Source organism: Limulus polyphemus, unplaced genomic scaffold (genome assembly GCF_000517525.1).
Source record: "Limulus polyphemus unplaced genomic scaffold, Limulus_polyphemus-2.1.2 Scaffold505, whole genome shotgun sequence".
NCBI classification, from domain to species: Eukaryota; Metazoa; Arthropoda; class Merostomata; order Xiphosura; family Limulidae; genus Limulus; species Limulus polyphemus.
This window is the reverse complement of record NW_013666115.1, coordinates 407,606-424,772: the sequence shown is the minus strand read 5'-3', so window position 1 is coordinate 424,772 and position 17,167 is coordinate 407,606. Positions and strand designations below refer to the sequence as shown.

At 31.6% G+C, this 17,167-nt stretch overlaps 1 protein-coding gene across 2 annotated transcripts in view; it reads left to right on the top strand.

Annotated features, from left to right (window-relative positions):
• LOC106458725 overlaps positions 1–2,518 on the top strand; it is a 52,937-nt gene extending 50,419 nt beyond the window's left edge. For both annotated transcript variants that reach the window (XM_022385002.1, XM_022385003.1), the window contains exon 11: positions 1,107–2,518. The gene's annotated coding sequence lies outside the window, so the exon portion shown is untranslated. The remainder of the gene's footprint in view (positions 1–1,106) is intronic.
• Positions 2,519–17,167: the final 14,649 nt, after the last annotated feature.

Genomic DNA, 17,167 nt, shown 5'->3' with positions numbered 1-17,167 from the left:
GAAAATTATAATTTCTGTTATTGATAACTAATTAGGAAACAATGAACATTTCAGAGACTTTAGTATTCATTTCCAGTTACTGTTTCTGTACTGTCGTGCTTTTGTGATGGGTAGTATTAATGGATATTCTGAGATCTGTATTGCCTACTCCGCTGATGACAGAATGTGAAATGGAAATTTTAAAAGTGGAATTATTATAGAGTCATGATTTTAACTATTCTTAATTTAAATCTCCTGTACCTAACCTTCAGATTATCTCTTAAGTGAACATGGGAGACCGTAATTCTATGAATAAGCTTCAGAATCAGTTTTATGCGGTTGTTCTTCTTTGGGCATGGTATTTTTATGAACTTAAGTGCTCTAAATGTGACAGGTTTCTAAGTAATGACTTGTAGTTATTTTTTCTCGAAGTTGAGTTATAACGACTATCTTTTTTTGGTTTTTTTTTTTTTGCTGTTTTATTATATTCATAGAGTTGAAAGTTAGAAATAACTTGAAAACACTTCATTGAATTTCTTATCTACAGCAAAACCAAATAAACTTGGTTATATAGTGCCTTATAGCTCCACCAGTAAAGGCTAATTATAATTATCGTACAGTTTTACTGTAATTATTTTGGACTAGTAAGTTTCTCGGGTTTATAAATACACAATGATTTAACAGATTCCAACAGATAAACTTGCTCAAACTTTCTTTCCATAGAATTCTGAAATAACTTTAAAATATTTTAAGTATGCCATTTTTTAACACAATTATTAATCTAATAATGATCAATTTAAATAGAGTAAAAAAAAAGTTTATTGACATTAAGTAAAAAAAAAATTGTCTTTAAAGCAAAAATAAGACACCAAGTTTTCTAGATATTAATCATCTCTTTCTGAAACATCGACAAAAATTATAGGTAAATTATTTATTTTACTGTAATATGCGATGTAATCTTCTTGGTATAATCCACAAACCGACTGATAGTTTAAGAAGGATAACATGTATATAACATAATTTTTTCGCACAAAATCTTACCTTGATTTAGTATTTATTGAATTATAAAAGTTCATTGAAAGACGTCTACAAAATAGTGATTATAATGTTTTTGTTTTTTTATTTAGTGTTATCGATAATATATGAATGCTGTAGTAGTCACAACATGAATGTCATCGATCGTGGAGGAAACGTACTAAAAAAAAACGTGATACCAGTTTTCCTTTATAATATAAGTTTCAAAGAACCTGTTTAGATATTATGTGTTTAAGTTTTGAAACACAATTTCGAACCGTTAAAAGTAATGCACACACACACACATATATATATATATATGTATATATGAGACATTTGTAAATACAACTTAGAATAGATATCTGAAATTGTTGAGAAACCTTACGTAATACACATTACAAGAACTTACATATTGAATACATAAATTTATTATATATACTCACCAAATATTCAGTTCTTTTAAAACTAAATAGGTCTTAATAAGTTTCAACAAAAAAGTGTTATCTATATTTATTGACATTCTATGAGAGTAACTGAACAACATAATTTAATTCATGAAGCTTTAGGAGACAATGCATGCGTAACTACCAGCTCTGCAAATAGTAACAAACAGCGCCATCTCGAGGCTATTCGATTAACTTGTTGACAATATGGATTTTTTTTTTTTCATTTTTAGTCCCCCCTTTCTGCAGTTCATTGGTAAGCTTGAGGAATTATCATGCTAAAAATCTGGGAGATGGATACCAGTGATAGGCGCAACGCAGATAACCCATTATGTAACTTTGCATTTAAACACAAAAAACAATTTTATTTTTCTGTGTTTGTGTCTTTCAACGTTCTCTTTGTTTAAACGTTCCATTTCAATTTTTAGAATCAGGTTCACACATACTGTTATGTTGTTTATCTTCCACTTTTTTGTATAAGGTGTATACAGACTGTAGTTCCCAGCAATATTTCCCAAACAGTCCACAGCAGTTCAGTTTAGAGTGCAGTTTTAAATATTATAAATTTCAGATAATAACCAAAAGTTTGTAACTATTTTTATACAGTGTATCAATCTAAAATGAACAATCCAAACACTTTAGTTTACATAGGCAATATCTATGTAAGACGAACCAAACCAAAAACACTGGTTTAGCCAGGTGTTACGAATGCCGACTACACTAGATAACAAGGATATGAAATATGGTGCAGATAATTGTTCTACCAAAAACACTGGTCTAGCCAGGTGTTACGAATACTAACTACACTAGATAACCAGAATATGACATTTGGTGCAGATAATTGTTCTACCAAAAACACTGGTTTAGCCAGGTGTTACGAATGCCAACTACACTAGATAACAAGGATATGAAATATGGTGCAGATAATTGTTCTAGACGACATAAGTGCATAACTTATGTGGGATGTAAAATTTTATATAAATACGTAGATGAGTAATAGTGCTAAGGTGATTTTGATTGAATGTGTATGTTTTTGATTTGATGATTTTTTTTTACTTTGCTTAATAAATGTTTCAAACGTTGTTCTTGTTGCATGTTATATTTCTAAATTTAAATATTTGTATCATAAACAAGTACACGAATATTACGGTATTCAATTCACTGTTAATCTCGAACAACGTGTTCTAGTTATTTAATGTGTTCGATTTCTGTGGTACTGGCATGTAACTCTTTCTGTTAACCTTTCTGTTAGGAAATGTCATGGTTGAAAGAACGCTTCTTTTGTAGTTTAACTTTATTTTCCAACATTTTGTATAATAATTATAGGAGGTTGGAATTTGCATGTGGCTTAAGCAAACACAAAACCCGTTTTAAAGATTCTTATATTGAAATATAAATTTATTCTAATATTATAAGTATTATCTTCTCACATTTGCAGTAGAATTATGCTCGAATTTAAAAAATAAAATTGTTAAATTAAACTTAAGTGCTAAACACTGTATACTACTTGAATCCTGTTTTTTAGTACTTTATGTACTTCCATAGAAAAAATCGACTCTTGGATATTTATATATATATCGTTGTTATTTGTCGAGAACCTGGATGCTGTTCAGATGGCGGGCATGTCCATGAGACCTTATGAAGCCTATTTACACTCTGGACAGAGTTAGTCGTTAATAAGTTTAGTCCACCACAATCAATCTCTGAGACACTTAAATGCAGTTAATTGTATATGTGGTTTAAAGTCGATAGGGTTTTGATGTGATAAGTTTAATACATATTTGACACTAGAGGGAATTGTATACCACAAAATTTTCTTATTTCTGTTTTTAACTTAATTCTTATGTTTTGCGCCCCCCAGAGGCACAGCGGTATGTCTGCGGACTTACAACGCTAGAAACCGGGTTTCGATACCCGTGGTGGGCAGAGCACAGATAGTCCATTGTTTAACTTTGTGTTTAACTTCAAACAAACAAACAAATTCTTATGTTTTATAAAAGGACTTCGGCTGTTGCCTGCCAGTAATGGGACTTGTTTAATTAACAAAATCCGTATTTTTGACGTAACAGCTTGTGTAGTATTTGAGTTGATAAATAGTAGAGTTTATTAGTTTGTTTACCTTCCACTTGTGGGAAAGGTGCATCAGCTCTTGTGTTTTTCACTATTTCAAGAGTAATTAAATAAATAACTCTTTCTGAAAGCGAAACACTGAAATAAAAAAATCTTTAGATGGTTGGTTATAGACGCTTATTATCAAAATGGCAAATGCCAAATTCATAAGGTGGTTAGTTATGTTCTTGTCATTGAAATGGCAAGTCCTAAAGGTGGTTAGTTATGCTCTTATCATTGAAATGCCAAATTCATAAGGTGGTTAGCTATGTTTCTGTCATTGACATGGCAAGTTACTAAGGTGGTTAGTTATATAAATTTATGTTCGAAATATCAAGTATTTATTTAAAGGTATTTAGTTATATATGCTTATATACCGAAGGCTTGTGCAACAAAACTTAAAATGTGCTATTACAATTAGAATGACTATTAAAACGTAGGGATGTAGGAATACAGTAGAACTATTATGGGAAAAAAACCCTACCCTACAACTATTATCTAATTGATCACCTGATATTTTTATTTAAGTGAAATGCTTTTTACTAAAAATATTTCCGAGAAAAATAACGACTCAAATTGCCTATTAAGAATATTGGCTATTTTTTTTTTTTTAACGGGAACCAAATGCAAAAGTCACTTGATACTTATCGGAGAAGAAGTATTAGGCAATGACTGTGAACTTTAGCTTGCTAGTTATGTTTTAAGAATGTTTCCTGGTGCTATATGCATGTAATATTCAAGGCCGTTAGATTTTTTTAGATCCATCGAAACATTTTGTGTTTATGTGCCAGGTTCTTTGTATACAATAACGTCCTTGTAATCAGAGTCCGTGAAACAGTTGTTTACAAGATGAAGGAAAAGAAATAAAAGCGATACAAGTATCAAGTTAGGATAGTTTTTGACTTAGTGTTTTGAAGACTTCTTATACCAAACAGTAACGTTTTCATTAAAAATTTATAATTAAGTTGAACAGTCACGGCATATAACGGTTTAAAAGTACATTAATATTTTTAATTTGTAAACTCCACTTTAAAATATTATATTATCAGCATCGATATAATGGTGACTAGAAAGTATAGGTATGGATTTATATTTTACACAATGTCGTTGAATTCTGCTATGCTATAGTTGCCTTTAATAAACTAAATAAACTTAATATGGTTACTGCAAATGGCTACTTCGAACATTTCAGATGATTTAACATTTTTTTTTAAGGTCCGCAAAGATAAATATTTTAACGTGAGAGTAGCCCAAAAGCCTCAGTTTGTTGTTTTATACGGGAACATTTACTCATTATGTAGATGTACTTCGTTGAACGACTTACAGAAGAATATTTGGCAAAACTACAAATTGGTCACCAGCTTTTCGCTCACTTACACAGAGACTTTCAAGACAAGGACAGTTAATTTTATGGTTACCATGATTTCTATTCCTCTTTTGGTTATTTCTACCGGAATGTACACATTTAACTCAGCTTATAATTTTTTCTTCAGTGTAAGAATGGATTATTACATCAATTACCTGTTTTACATATTGAGTTTATAAAATAACGTTACCAAGTAATAAATTTCAGGTAATCAGATATTACAAATTGTGTTATTAATAATAAAGTACAGTAGTTAAAAATGTAGTGCCTCTATTTTAGAACCATAGCTGACTCTTTTGTTCCAATGCTCGTGAAATGGCAAAGATACACAGATACACGCGTACTGCACAAAACAATTAAAAGAGAACTCGAATTTACAATCAGACAAAAAAAATATGTTATAATATCAACCACCCATCAGTTAATTCTTATGCCAATCAGTTATATGATTTAAAATGCCATTCTGCTTACTCTTTTTAAAGAACATTTGGTGGCCGTTTACTTTAATATGTAGTATGGTCATTTTGAACAGAAAAGAAAGTCTTCACTGATATTACACACCTAAAATCAAAGTGTTGATAAGGCCCTGAGGTACCATCGACTAATTCTCCGAAAGAACCGTTTTCAGGGTATTTTAATTCCTGGAGTCTCTTAATGGGACGCGACGCATCTCTTTAGAGCAGTCCATGAATGTTCGATGGGATTAAAGTCCAGTTAGAATGAAGGCAATTCCGTTTAGTTAATCTCCTCTTCTTTTAAGATGTGCTATGACTAAAGTAATGTACGTGTGAAGATGGAGGCAAGAGTTATCGTCCATTAAGCTGAAGTGAAGGTCAGTTGCATCAACACATAGGATCTGGCCCTAATAATGCGCAGTGTTAATTGTACCATACCACATTATGTAGAGGTCGGTAGCCCACCAATGATTATTCCTACAGACACCACACTTTTACTACTTCAATATACATCACGCGTTCCTGTATGGAGGTAAGGTCAGTTTTTGGTCCCAGATTCTCTCTCCAAATGATGATACGCCTGTTATTTGGCTGCAAGTTGAAGCCCGTCTCACCAATAAAAGAATATTACCTTATATGTTGTTGGCCTAATGGACATGGTCTTGGTATTATTGCAACCAAGCTGTTATGTGCTTTGCTGTCAGCAATTTCTATCTCACTGGACGTCTAGCATACAACGCTAAAACTTGAGATTCAATTCCCCGCGATGGACACAGCAGATAGCCCAAAACAAACAAACAAACAAGTTTTCGTTGTGAAGTCTCTTTCTAACTTCTGTGCACTAATACGTTCTCTATTTGCAGCTGTGAATTTCTGATTTAGTTTCGCCCTATAATTATGGCGAACCAGAATCGATAGGTAAAGACCGCCTGGTTTTGCCCTGGATTATAATGTGCTTTGTTCAGGTGTTCGAGAAACTGTACCACTGGTTTAAAAGTAGTCAGACATTCTGCTACGGACACTTTGACACACTATGCAACAATCTGATATAACTGTCCCGTTTTTTTTTCCAATGATTCTTCGTGTCAATAAAACATCCGAAATACTTCTTTGAGGTATAGTTATGAACAATTTAACAACGTAGAGCATTTTATACTTTAACTTATTTCAAAGTGAAAACATAAACACTGTGTATAGATAGGCTAAATAACAAATAATTTATATTTCAGGTCACATGATTAATGAACAGATGCCTAATTTGCACAATATTGAAGTTAGGTGTGTGATTGACATTATTTCGTAACAGTGTTCTGGCCCTGTCATAACTATAATATTAAAAAGTTCAGTTATATTTTAAGTGTTTTATAGACTTCATAGGAAATGCATCTTTTCATATAACTCCAGTTGCATTACACAAGATACTCGCACGAGACACGATTGACTATGAACAACAATACGTTCCGTTGGCCATCAAAGATTATCAGTAAGATTGGTTTAAATAAAATAAAATATTACTAGAAAAAAATTTATATATCCCATTATTGCTTTCTAGTTAAAACTGGTTAAGATGAGTATTGTCTCGTTCCTTTATTCGTTCAAGTTCCTTAACTCATAAATTGATGCTAATCAAACAAAGTCCATCAATAGCTGGAGCTATTGTACAAATTGGTATTTTGTGATAACTGCAATACATTCTAGTTGTTGAAATAAAGTTTGATAGTCTAACTTGAGAGTTGAACAGTTCCTTTCACTGTTTCACTTTATAATAAATTTTGGATAGATTGATTTGTATTAACACTTATGAATTATTTATAAATTTGATTTTTGTGTCATGTAAGTTTAGTAAAGGCAACAGAAACCACTTACACATCTCAGTTATGATGCTCACAAATACAATATCCAAAAAGACACACAGATATTATTAAATAACTGTTTCATCACAGGAAAAGCCCTGAAATTATATGAATTGTATAATTTAGAAACCTAGAAATAACATCAAAATATCCTGTAGTAATTTTCAAACAGGAAGAAAGTACAAACAAAATTATTTTAAGTCACAAGCGCCATTCTAACCACAAAATTTTACAACGCCAAGTCCTTTTATGTTTCCTAGAAAACAGTGGAGTTGATTTTTGTTTTTGTTTTGGATTACTTAATCGTAGGCGTTACTGAAAATTATTTGCTTTCAATCGCAACTAAAGTATTATCACAAACCTTAATTTTCAACATAACCGTCCTGGATATATCGTTGGAAAATCCAATATTCTAACCAGAGAGAGAAAAAAAGATATTCTGCTGAAATGTAACATGAATATGACAAAAACGACATTAATTAAGAAAAGAAATGACATCTCACTATTTAAGTGGGAGTGACCCAAGCTAACTTTCTGGTGGATGAATTTGTAGTAATATTACACAGGATCACCGCTCGACTGAACCAACATAACTAAATTTTGTTTAAAATAATCTGTGTGCGTGCTAGTATTTCTAATCATTATAGCTAAAAAGGAAGCTACTGTTGAAATAAAGCATCCTATCGGTTCCAAGGTCTTTGACGAGTATGATGTCACTTGAGAAGCAAACCATCCATTTTTCGCCATCTGGCGGAATGAAATGTTATCTAACATGATCACCTTGAATCACCAGTTTAGGGGGTAAAAAGAAGAATGTATATCTAATATAAACATAAGCTCACTTTTTATCTTTACTTCACTCCAATATTATCTTGCATGGCCCGATGACAAATCTATCAAGCTACAATTCCTTTTTGATAATTAATATGCATATTTTGATTTCCTTCAGGATAAACGTCTAGAAGGAAAAACAGACGATTTTAGTTAACTTGTCAGTTATCTATTAATCAACGAAAAACATGTAGATGGTGCTGCAAGCATTGAAAAATCACCTACATTAGCAGTTGAATGCATACAGATATTTAGGAAAAGATTTAGTTGTTACAAATATTCTTTGTCTGTAACAGTTCTCGTTAAAAAGCAAGATCAACAACGAATCGATTTAATTGTTTGCAATAACAATTTAAGGATTATTGAACCTAAATTTATTTAGATCTATTTTATAGTGTTATGCGATTTCTGTCGATTAGCATAATGTAAAGGCAAAGATTGGCCACAATTGAAATTGACCTTTAATCACTAAAGGTTCACAGAAGTTCGTAAATAAATAATTGTGAAATAAAGCAATAAATTGAAATGACTGAATTAAAAATGTTCGCATAGGATACATATAACTGAACTCAATATCTTTAGGCTAGAGAACATATTCCTACTGGAATATATCTCTCATTCAATTAAACTTCTTAAGTCCAAATGGCTGAATGTGTAGATCTAACAATACTGAAATGTAATAGACTATTCACAAAGAAACTCCAGCGCGCATGCTCCCAGCGTCGCGTGACTTCCGCTGTCGTAACATAACCACTGCGACGCGCCAAAAAAAGAGTATCTATTGTTAGTTTGCTATAGTCAGTGCGCTATAAACTTTAGAAACTATAACTGTGATTATTGTAATGCTTATCAATCGAAAAACTTCAGATATTTGACCAAGAACCTTTACGAAGTTCGAACATTACAAATCATTTAACTTCAGTGGATTCACATCGGGCATTAATATTTTTACGAAAAACATTACCTAATGTCATCGGTGGAAACTCAATCTCTGATAGGCGTATGAACAGTGAAGGCTACAGGGCTAGCTAGCTCCCTGCTAAGTTAATTATATCTACGTCAACTCGTAATGAACTCGCTCATCGTGAATCCTCCATAAGATATCGAAGTTCCAGACTAGAAAGAAGACTTTATATTGCTTGTAATTTTGTGGAACTTTTGTTTATAAATCATTGCTTGTAATAATTGGTGTTGTAAATTGTATCGGTGTGTGCATATTAAAACATATTTGTGTTAAAAAAGAAAAACTGTGTGTATCAATCTTGTTGGCAAATATCATAAACTGACAAATACCGGCTTTTAATTAATTGCTATATCCAAAGTACAATTTAACTACTAAATTTGAATTTATCAATTAACTCAGTTTCAGACCATTTGAAATTCTAATACGTAACAAAGTGCATAGTACAGTACGGTTTTGCTGACGACAGCGATATCAATACAGCCTACAGGTGAACATTTGATATTTCGAGTTCTTTCATGATACTCTGTTTTATAAAGACAAAATAACCCTCGAAGTTAGTTTTTACTTAATATGTAAACAGATATACGTATATTATCATGTTCAATATTGTTTTACTCCACGAATTGTTTTAATACCCAAGATATTTCAACAGTGTGCTGATGCTTTGGGCAGATTCACACATGGGATAATTAAACTTAAAAAATATTGGTTACTGTTTTAAAACATTTTTATCAGTCAGAAACTTATACATGTATATAAGCACATACTTCATGTTTCTGTGGGCTGACTGCGATACATACTTCTCCAGCTACTCAATGTTCTCGCCATTTCCAGGCTCGGAATAAAGTTGTAGTAAAAAAATTAAACTGATGATGACTAATAATTAATGTTTCTTCAAAGTTCACCACAGAATACTAAAGGCACATCTAAAATACCTAAATCTAGTGTTTTATTTTTGTTTGACATAGAAGTACTGGTAATCGAGAAAAAAAAGTATCTTGTAATGCTACGAAAATGGTTTAATAAAAAACATTTTGGAAAATATAGGATTAATTTTTGTTATACATGCCCATCTTGAAATGAAACCTTGAATTGTAGTTCTTGTATATATATATATAATACTACTGAAGGTTAAATGTGTAAGAACTAAAATGAGTCAAAGAGATATCGACCTTTGATTTTTAAATAAATTAGTTGTGAAACGTGTTTTACAACCAATTTTCAAAGTATGTAATATTTATATATAAACTGTAGTTCAAGTGTTCCTAAAGCTCGGCAACTGTCACTGACAGCCATTTGGAAGCAAAATGCTACGAGGAAAGGTGACATTTAATAAAGAATGATTATTTAATAGAGCATTGATAGTTATAAGTCACTTAGGCCTTTATTCACCCCTACTCGTTCACCATGACTAATTTATTTAAGACCAATGACTGTGTTAACGCGAGATATTTTGTAATCATCCAGGGTCCATGAGAAATTTGAATATGTTTCGAAACGAAAGTCAATGATGGGCATTACATTAATTAACCAGAACTTTAAGGAGAATTCAGAAGTGCAGACCAATACTTTCACTGTGCATAGGAGGAGTCATGATGCCGGATTTAAGAAAACAAATTACGAAAAAAAAATATATCACGTTGGACAGTAAATTTCGGTTCATTGTTTGATTCGAATAGAGAAGTTTCGGTGTGGGAACACTTTTTATATGACTGGTTGTCTCAGCTGTGAGAAATAGCGATAATTTGTCGGGAATTAATTCAGTAATAAAATTAAAGTATTTTAATATTCTGGGCAATTCTGTGTTTCTTACAGTGATGACATTTTTTTGAAAAATACCCTATCTTTTTTAATATGATAAACGCCATGATATATCATACACAATGCACAGTTTGACAAAAATAACGTTCAGAATCTGTATTAGCTAACCCCGAACCTCGATACGTTATCAATTAAACAAAGATACTCTGAGCGTTTTGTAGGGCAGACCTGAACTTCTTAACTGACTTGGAGCTGCTTTTTTAAAACGAGTGTAGTCTATTCCACAATAAAAGTTTTAGTGACAGAATCCAGTTTATAATTGAACACCAAAGACAGGTCCTTTTTCTATTAATTGGAACACCAGGAGCGATACACGACATTTCCTTTACACGTTGTGCTATCTCAATTCTTTCGGTAATGCAATGTGTTTGTTTGTTTGTTTTTTAATTAAGCACAAAGCTACACAATGGGCTATCTGTGCTCTGCCCACCACGGGTATCGAAACCCGGATTCTAGCGTTGTAAGTCCGCAGACTGTGCCACTGGGGGGCGCAATGTGTTTGATACACCTATAAATAAAATACGAAGAAGAAAACAACAAAAAGCAAAGTACACATTGACTTGTAATACTCAAACACCAAATCACAATAATGAATCAAATTAGTTAATAGAACCACTGGTAAATAATAAGACAATAATATATTTTCAACAGGGTTAAATATATATAAATTACTAAATGTGCGACTATAGAATTGATACATATAGTCCAGTTGATACTAACATTATCAGTTATATAAACATTATATTTATTTGTTAATCATTCCTTACCAGACTATGAGACTTGTTATAAATATTCACTAATAGAAACCTTACCTGTATGTTTTTCTGATGATAACTTTTACACATTTTAATGCCGATGTTGATTTCCTTGTTTATAGCCTTAGTTTTATCCAGTTGGCATTGCTTAAAAATTGATGCTAACTATTTTATTGAGGCTTTTATATTAGGGCTCTTAATGCCCGTTTTGTATCAGTATATAAGTACACTTGACAGTGTATTTCCAGATAAGATGTTCACATATTCTCGTTACAGTTTATAGATAATAAGTTTTTCTGGTCAGTATTTTCTCTGTGGGCTTTATTTATTGTGCAAATTTAAATCATCAACTAGCTGACTAAAAAAAAGAGAACAACATATTTTTCTCTTGAATCTTTCCCCCACAGTCTTGGAATATAAAGCAATCAGTAACACTAGTCTTTAATTTTCACCTATGATCGTTGACGAGAGAAAACTAATTTTTGTAACCTTTATATTTACGAGATATACTTGTATTGTTCACCTGTTTCATACGAAGCCATTTCTTAAAGAAGTAGTTACATATAGTTATTCAAAGTTTCTTCATTTCCTTTGTCTATAATGCAGCGAGACTTTTTTGAACACATTTAATTAAACTACAACCTTTTATTACTCATTTTCTGTAGATTCAAAGTGGGCAAAGCACGGCTTGAGGGAGTACCAATACTTTTTATATATTTTGATTTTAGTAGATGTCACTAGATATAGTTTAGCTTGTTTCACCTAACTTTTGTTGTCGGATTTTCTTCATTTTAGCTCACATTAGGTATCAAATCCCATGACCAACTGAGAACTACAGTTTCGAGTTATGTCAGTTCTCGTCAGCCAGTTATAAACATTTGTTGGAAACTAAACATTAGAGCAAGTTATCTTTTACACCAAAAACCATAACCAGCTGTATCACCGGTCTATACTGAAGTGATAAAGGATAAAATTACTCAAAATTGCTAATATTTTTTTTTCATAAAGAAATAAAGATAACAATGAATATTTAATGATAAAAAAACTAGTTTTGCCTAAGAACACTCTTAGTATCATTTTAATTTTTATCTATTAATGGCACATATTCAGTGGAAAATGTGCTAGCAATCGAAAATATGATAATTAAATGGCGAATTTTATAAACATTTTTTTATTCATTGAAATACCATTCAGTAAAAGATATTCTATAATAGGCCTACTGTTGCAGAAAAAGGAGACAAACATATTATTTGACCTTATGAACAAAATATATTACTAAATTAACACCAGAGTAAGTTGAAAGTCTTGATGAAGAAACCTGTAAGTGAATCGAAATGTTGCCTAGCTAAAGAAGTACCTGGACAAGTTGCCTATATGCTAAAGGACCAACCAGTGTCACTTATCTAAATATGTCACTAAAGCAACATTCATATTTGACTCGTGTATAATGTTTACTTAGAATTCTTCTAGAAGTAAATAGTTCTTATGATTGTCCTTGGTTAGGCCAATAACATCCCACTGTAGAACTGTTAAGATGTTAGGTACCCCTTCTTTTCGGGACTCCACCCTGCCAATCCCATGCAGGAGTGAAGTTCTCGTGCTGAATAGCAACCTTGTAATGTCAAATAACCCCTCCTCTTTCTCATTTCTTGAAAAAAGTGATTTATAGGAAGATAACTAAAATAAAATATATCATCTGAGAAATGCAACCCTTCAATTAACATGTTAATAAGTACTGTGGTAAACTATAATTATGGGAAAACCGTAACAAATTCACTGCACATGATAATATTTTTGAAATTACATCAGTAGAATCGTGTTTATAAAACATTTTGAATGAACCATGTTTTAAAAAAAAACATTTATTATGGTCACAACATTTCTGTATAAACACCTTCGAAAAATTTTGTCGTCGTGTCCAAGTTCATGAATATATATTGTATTTATGTGGATATTTTGTATTGATTTGATATTGATATATGCTATTACTGATATAACTGATTTTCTTGAACGTTCCTTCCTCTTATTAAACTTTGAACTCTCATCTGAAGCAAATCGTTCCAATGTTCTTTGATTCGCGCCATTAAAAATAACACGTTTTCGAAAGTTATGCTATTGTCTTTTGTTCTTCTTTTCGTTTAATATTATGCTAATCTGCAGTTTTGTTTCAAATGTTCTAATATAAACCATATTGGAACTGGGTAAAATATTTTGTGCTGTTGTCATTTCCATTCTGCAATTAACTCAGTTGAAACAAGAGTGATTTAAAATAGGTGTGAAAATGATTATGAAACATGTATCAAAGGAACAATTTCTAACAACAAAACTTTAATAATGTCAAATAGCTGATGTGCAACAATATAGAGAAATACTTGTGGAGTGTTTTTTTTTTTCCAACTACAAAACAATATGTGAAATATCATACATAGATTGCCACTGTTATATTTTCGTCAGAAGCAGCGGTTACAGCTCTTGCAGGTTTTTATTGCAAATTTAGTTAGTTTTTACAAGTGTTGTGGTGAAACAAAATGCATTTCAAGAATAGTGTAAATGTGTTTCTAATCAAATTGTCAAGAGATGGCGCTAGAAGCGACAAGCGTATACTGAATTACACGTACAAGAAGATTTCTTTAAGTTCTAGTTATTTTTAAATATTTTCTGGACAAGGTCTATAACTTAATACAACTAACTGCTACAGATAAAAATACATGGTTGAGATATGCTGTATAAGTTATAAAACAAGTAGTAGGCTTAACGCTAATTCATCTTGATAGTGCTACCTAGTTTTTCACGAAATCGTTACCAATGCATACATAACGATGTACATGTATATGCCGAGTTGCCTTTTCTAGAAAATAAAAATAATATTTAAATAAGCAGAGATAAACAAAGTATGGAATTTAATAAAAATGGGCGCAAATATCCCATGTGAGAACCAATCAGGTTCTTTAAGCAAACCGACCAGTTACTACTACTACATTTGTCTACGATGGGTCAGCAGTAAGTTTACAAATTTAAGATACTAAAATCTGAGGTTCGATTCCCCGCGGTGAACAAAGCGCAGATAGCTCATGCTGCAGCTTTGTGCTAAAAACAACAACAATTATAATTTTATCGTATCCTACCTTAACATATGTGCTTTACGTGACAGTGAGTGCATGGCCAAAAGTAGGGTCTCTGAAAATTCGTAAACATGCTTGTATGTAACACAGTATATATGCATGCATATATATTCATATAGGTGGATATTTGAAAATAAATTAAATAAAAGCATACTTTCTTGATTGGAACGAGTAGATTTCCGCATAATAAATTGTTAATTAGTGTCTAATGATCTAGTTCAGAAATTCACCAGGGAAACCCCAGCATAACAAAAGTTTAAGTAATTTTGTAAACGCAGAAAGATAACAATATTTATTGAAAATGTGTTAATGAATACGATTTACATAGTAAAGAGAGCATACAAGTCAACATAAAAATCGTATATACTCTACGCTCACAAACACGTTTCCGTATAGAGTACATAATTTAAACAAAGAAGTGTATAATCCAAATATAAAACCTAACTACAAGTTTGGGTATTCAGTTCTATTATATGTTTAGTAAGTATTCACCTGTGTTAAATGATTTGTTTGTTTGAAGTTAAGCACAAAGTTACACAAGGAGATATCTGTGCTCTGCCCACCACGGGAATCGAAACCCCAGTTTCTAGCGTTGTAAGTCCGCAGACATACCACTGTGCCACTGGGGGGGGGCAGTTAAATGACCTGTCAAAACTAGTCAAGTTTTTCGTTATGTTAATCATTTAATCATTTGAACATCACTATGCTGTTATGTGAATATTGCTGGTTTTAAGAATGTTTAAATACAATAAACAGTGCGATCGAAGTCTTTAATGTGCTCAAGTTCTGGATTTTTTTTACATCGTGAAACTTATCTAGAAACTGTCACTCTTTAAACAGCAATAACAACAATCATTTTAAAGACAGCTTACTGTACTATAATGTTTGGAATTTTTTGAAAATGTAAAATATGAATTTGATCTCACTTTATTCAATTTCCTGAGCCGCAACCATGGTTTTATTAAAATACCAGTCGGATCATCATATTGCATGTCTAGGCTTGAGGATGATTTGATATTCTGAACCTTCGTTCGAATGCTATGGATAAAAATGTGTAATTTTGACACTAGTATACCGAACTTTATTTGTTTAAAATACACAACAACATTTCTTTGATATTGAAAATAATAAATAACAGATATAACGCATTGATGTAAATTAAACTGGTGTTAAAATGACTTCATATTAAAAAACACAAAAATTACAACTGACGTCACAAAGAGAATGTTTCACATAATCTACATTTTGAGTCGTACTAACTTATTAATCACAAACATGGAAGGAGAAGAAATTTATAAAATGAGATACAGAAAATGTTATTCACACTATTTAAAACCTTAGCTGGGGACAAAAAATAAAATAAAAAGAAGATTAATCATAGGTTGAGATATTTCATAGGCGGATAATATTATCTTAAATATCCAAACCACTATTTCACAATTTCATTATAGAAAAATGCTTAAACTACGGGGTCAAAAATTATTATAATTTTTTTTTTTTTTGGAAAGATTGAATTTTTTATGTTCAAAAGCTAAAACTTTTTCGAAAGAGATAGCAAATCTCAGTCTTTCCTTTGATTTGTCGCATTACATTGCGTTATACCAGTTTCAGGTAATTCCATTTGTCATTGACAAGGGCAAGCCAGAGAGAATAAGAACCAAATACATACAATATCTTAAATAGTTCGTTCCCTAAACAATGTAGAAGTATTAACTGGAACGTTATCTATTCTTCAAATATCAGAATTAAATTTTTCTATGGTGAATAAAGGGTATTAAATTGTAGTTAAATAAAAGCCGATATATAGTCAGTTTATGATATTTGCCAACAAGATTGATATACACAGTTTTCTTTTTTAACACAAATACATTTTAATGTACACACAACAATACAATTTACAATAACAGTTATTACAAATAGTTATTACAAAAAATGATTTATGAATAAAAGTTTCACAAACTTACAAGCAATATAAAGTCTTCTTTCTAATCTGGAACTTCGATATCTTATTGAGGGTTCACGACGAGCAAGTTCATTACGAGTTGACGTAGGTATAATTAACTTAGCAGGGAGCTAGCTAGCTTTGTTTTTTGTTATTTACCAGTCACACATGCCGAGTTATCCACGATGAATTTATATAATGTTTCCGTAAAAATACTAATGTCCGATGAGAATCCACTGAAGTTAAGTGATTTGTAATGTTCGAGCTTTGTAAAGGTTCCTGGTCAAATATGTGAAGTTTCCGATTGACAAGCGTTATAACAATCACAGTTATAGCTTCCAAAGTTTGTAGCACACTGACTATAGCGAACTAATAATAAATACTCTCTTTTGGTGCGGTGCGTTGGTTATATTTATAGGCGTGTGGGAGGCTTTCTAGAAATTTCAGTTTTACGTAACAATACTGAGCTACATTTAAGCATTTACGTACATACATATATTATTGATTCTTACT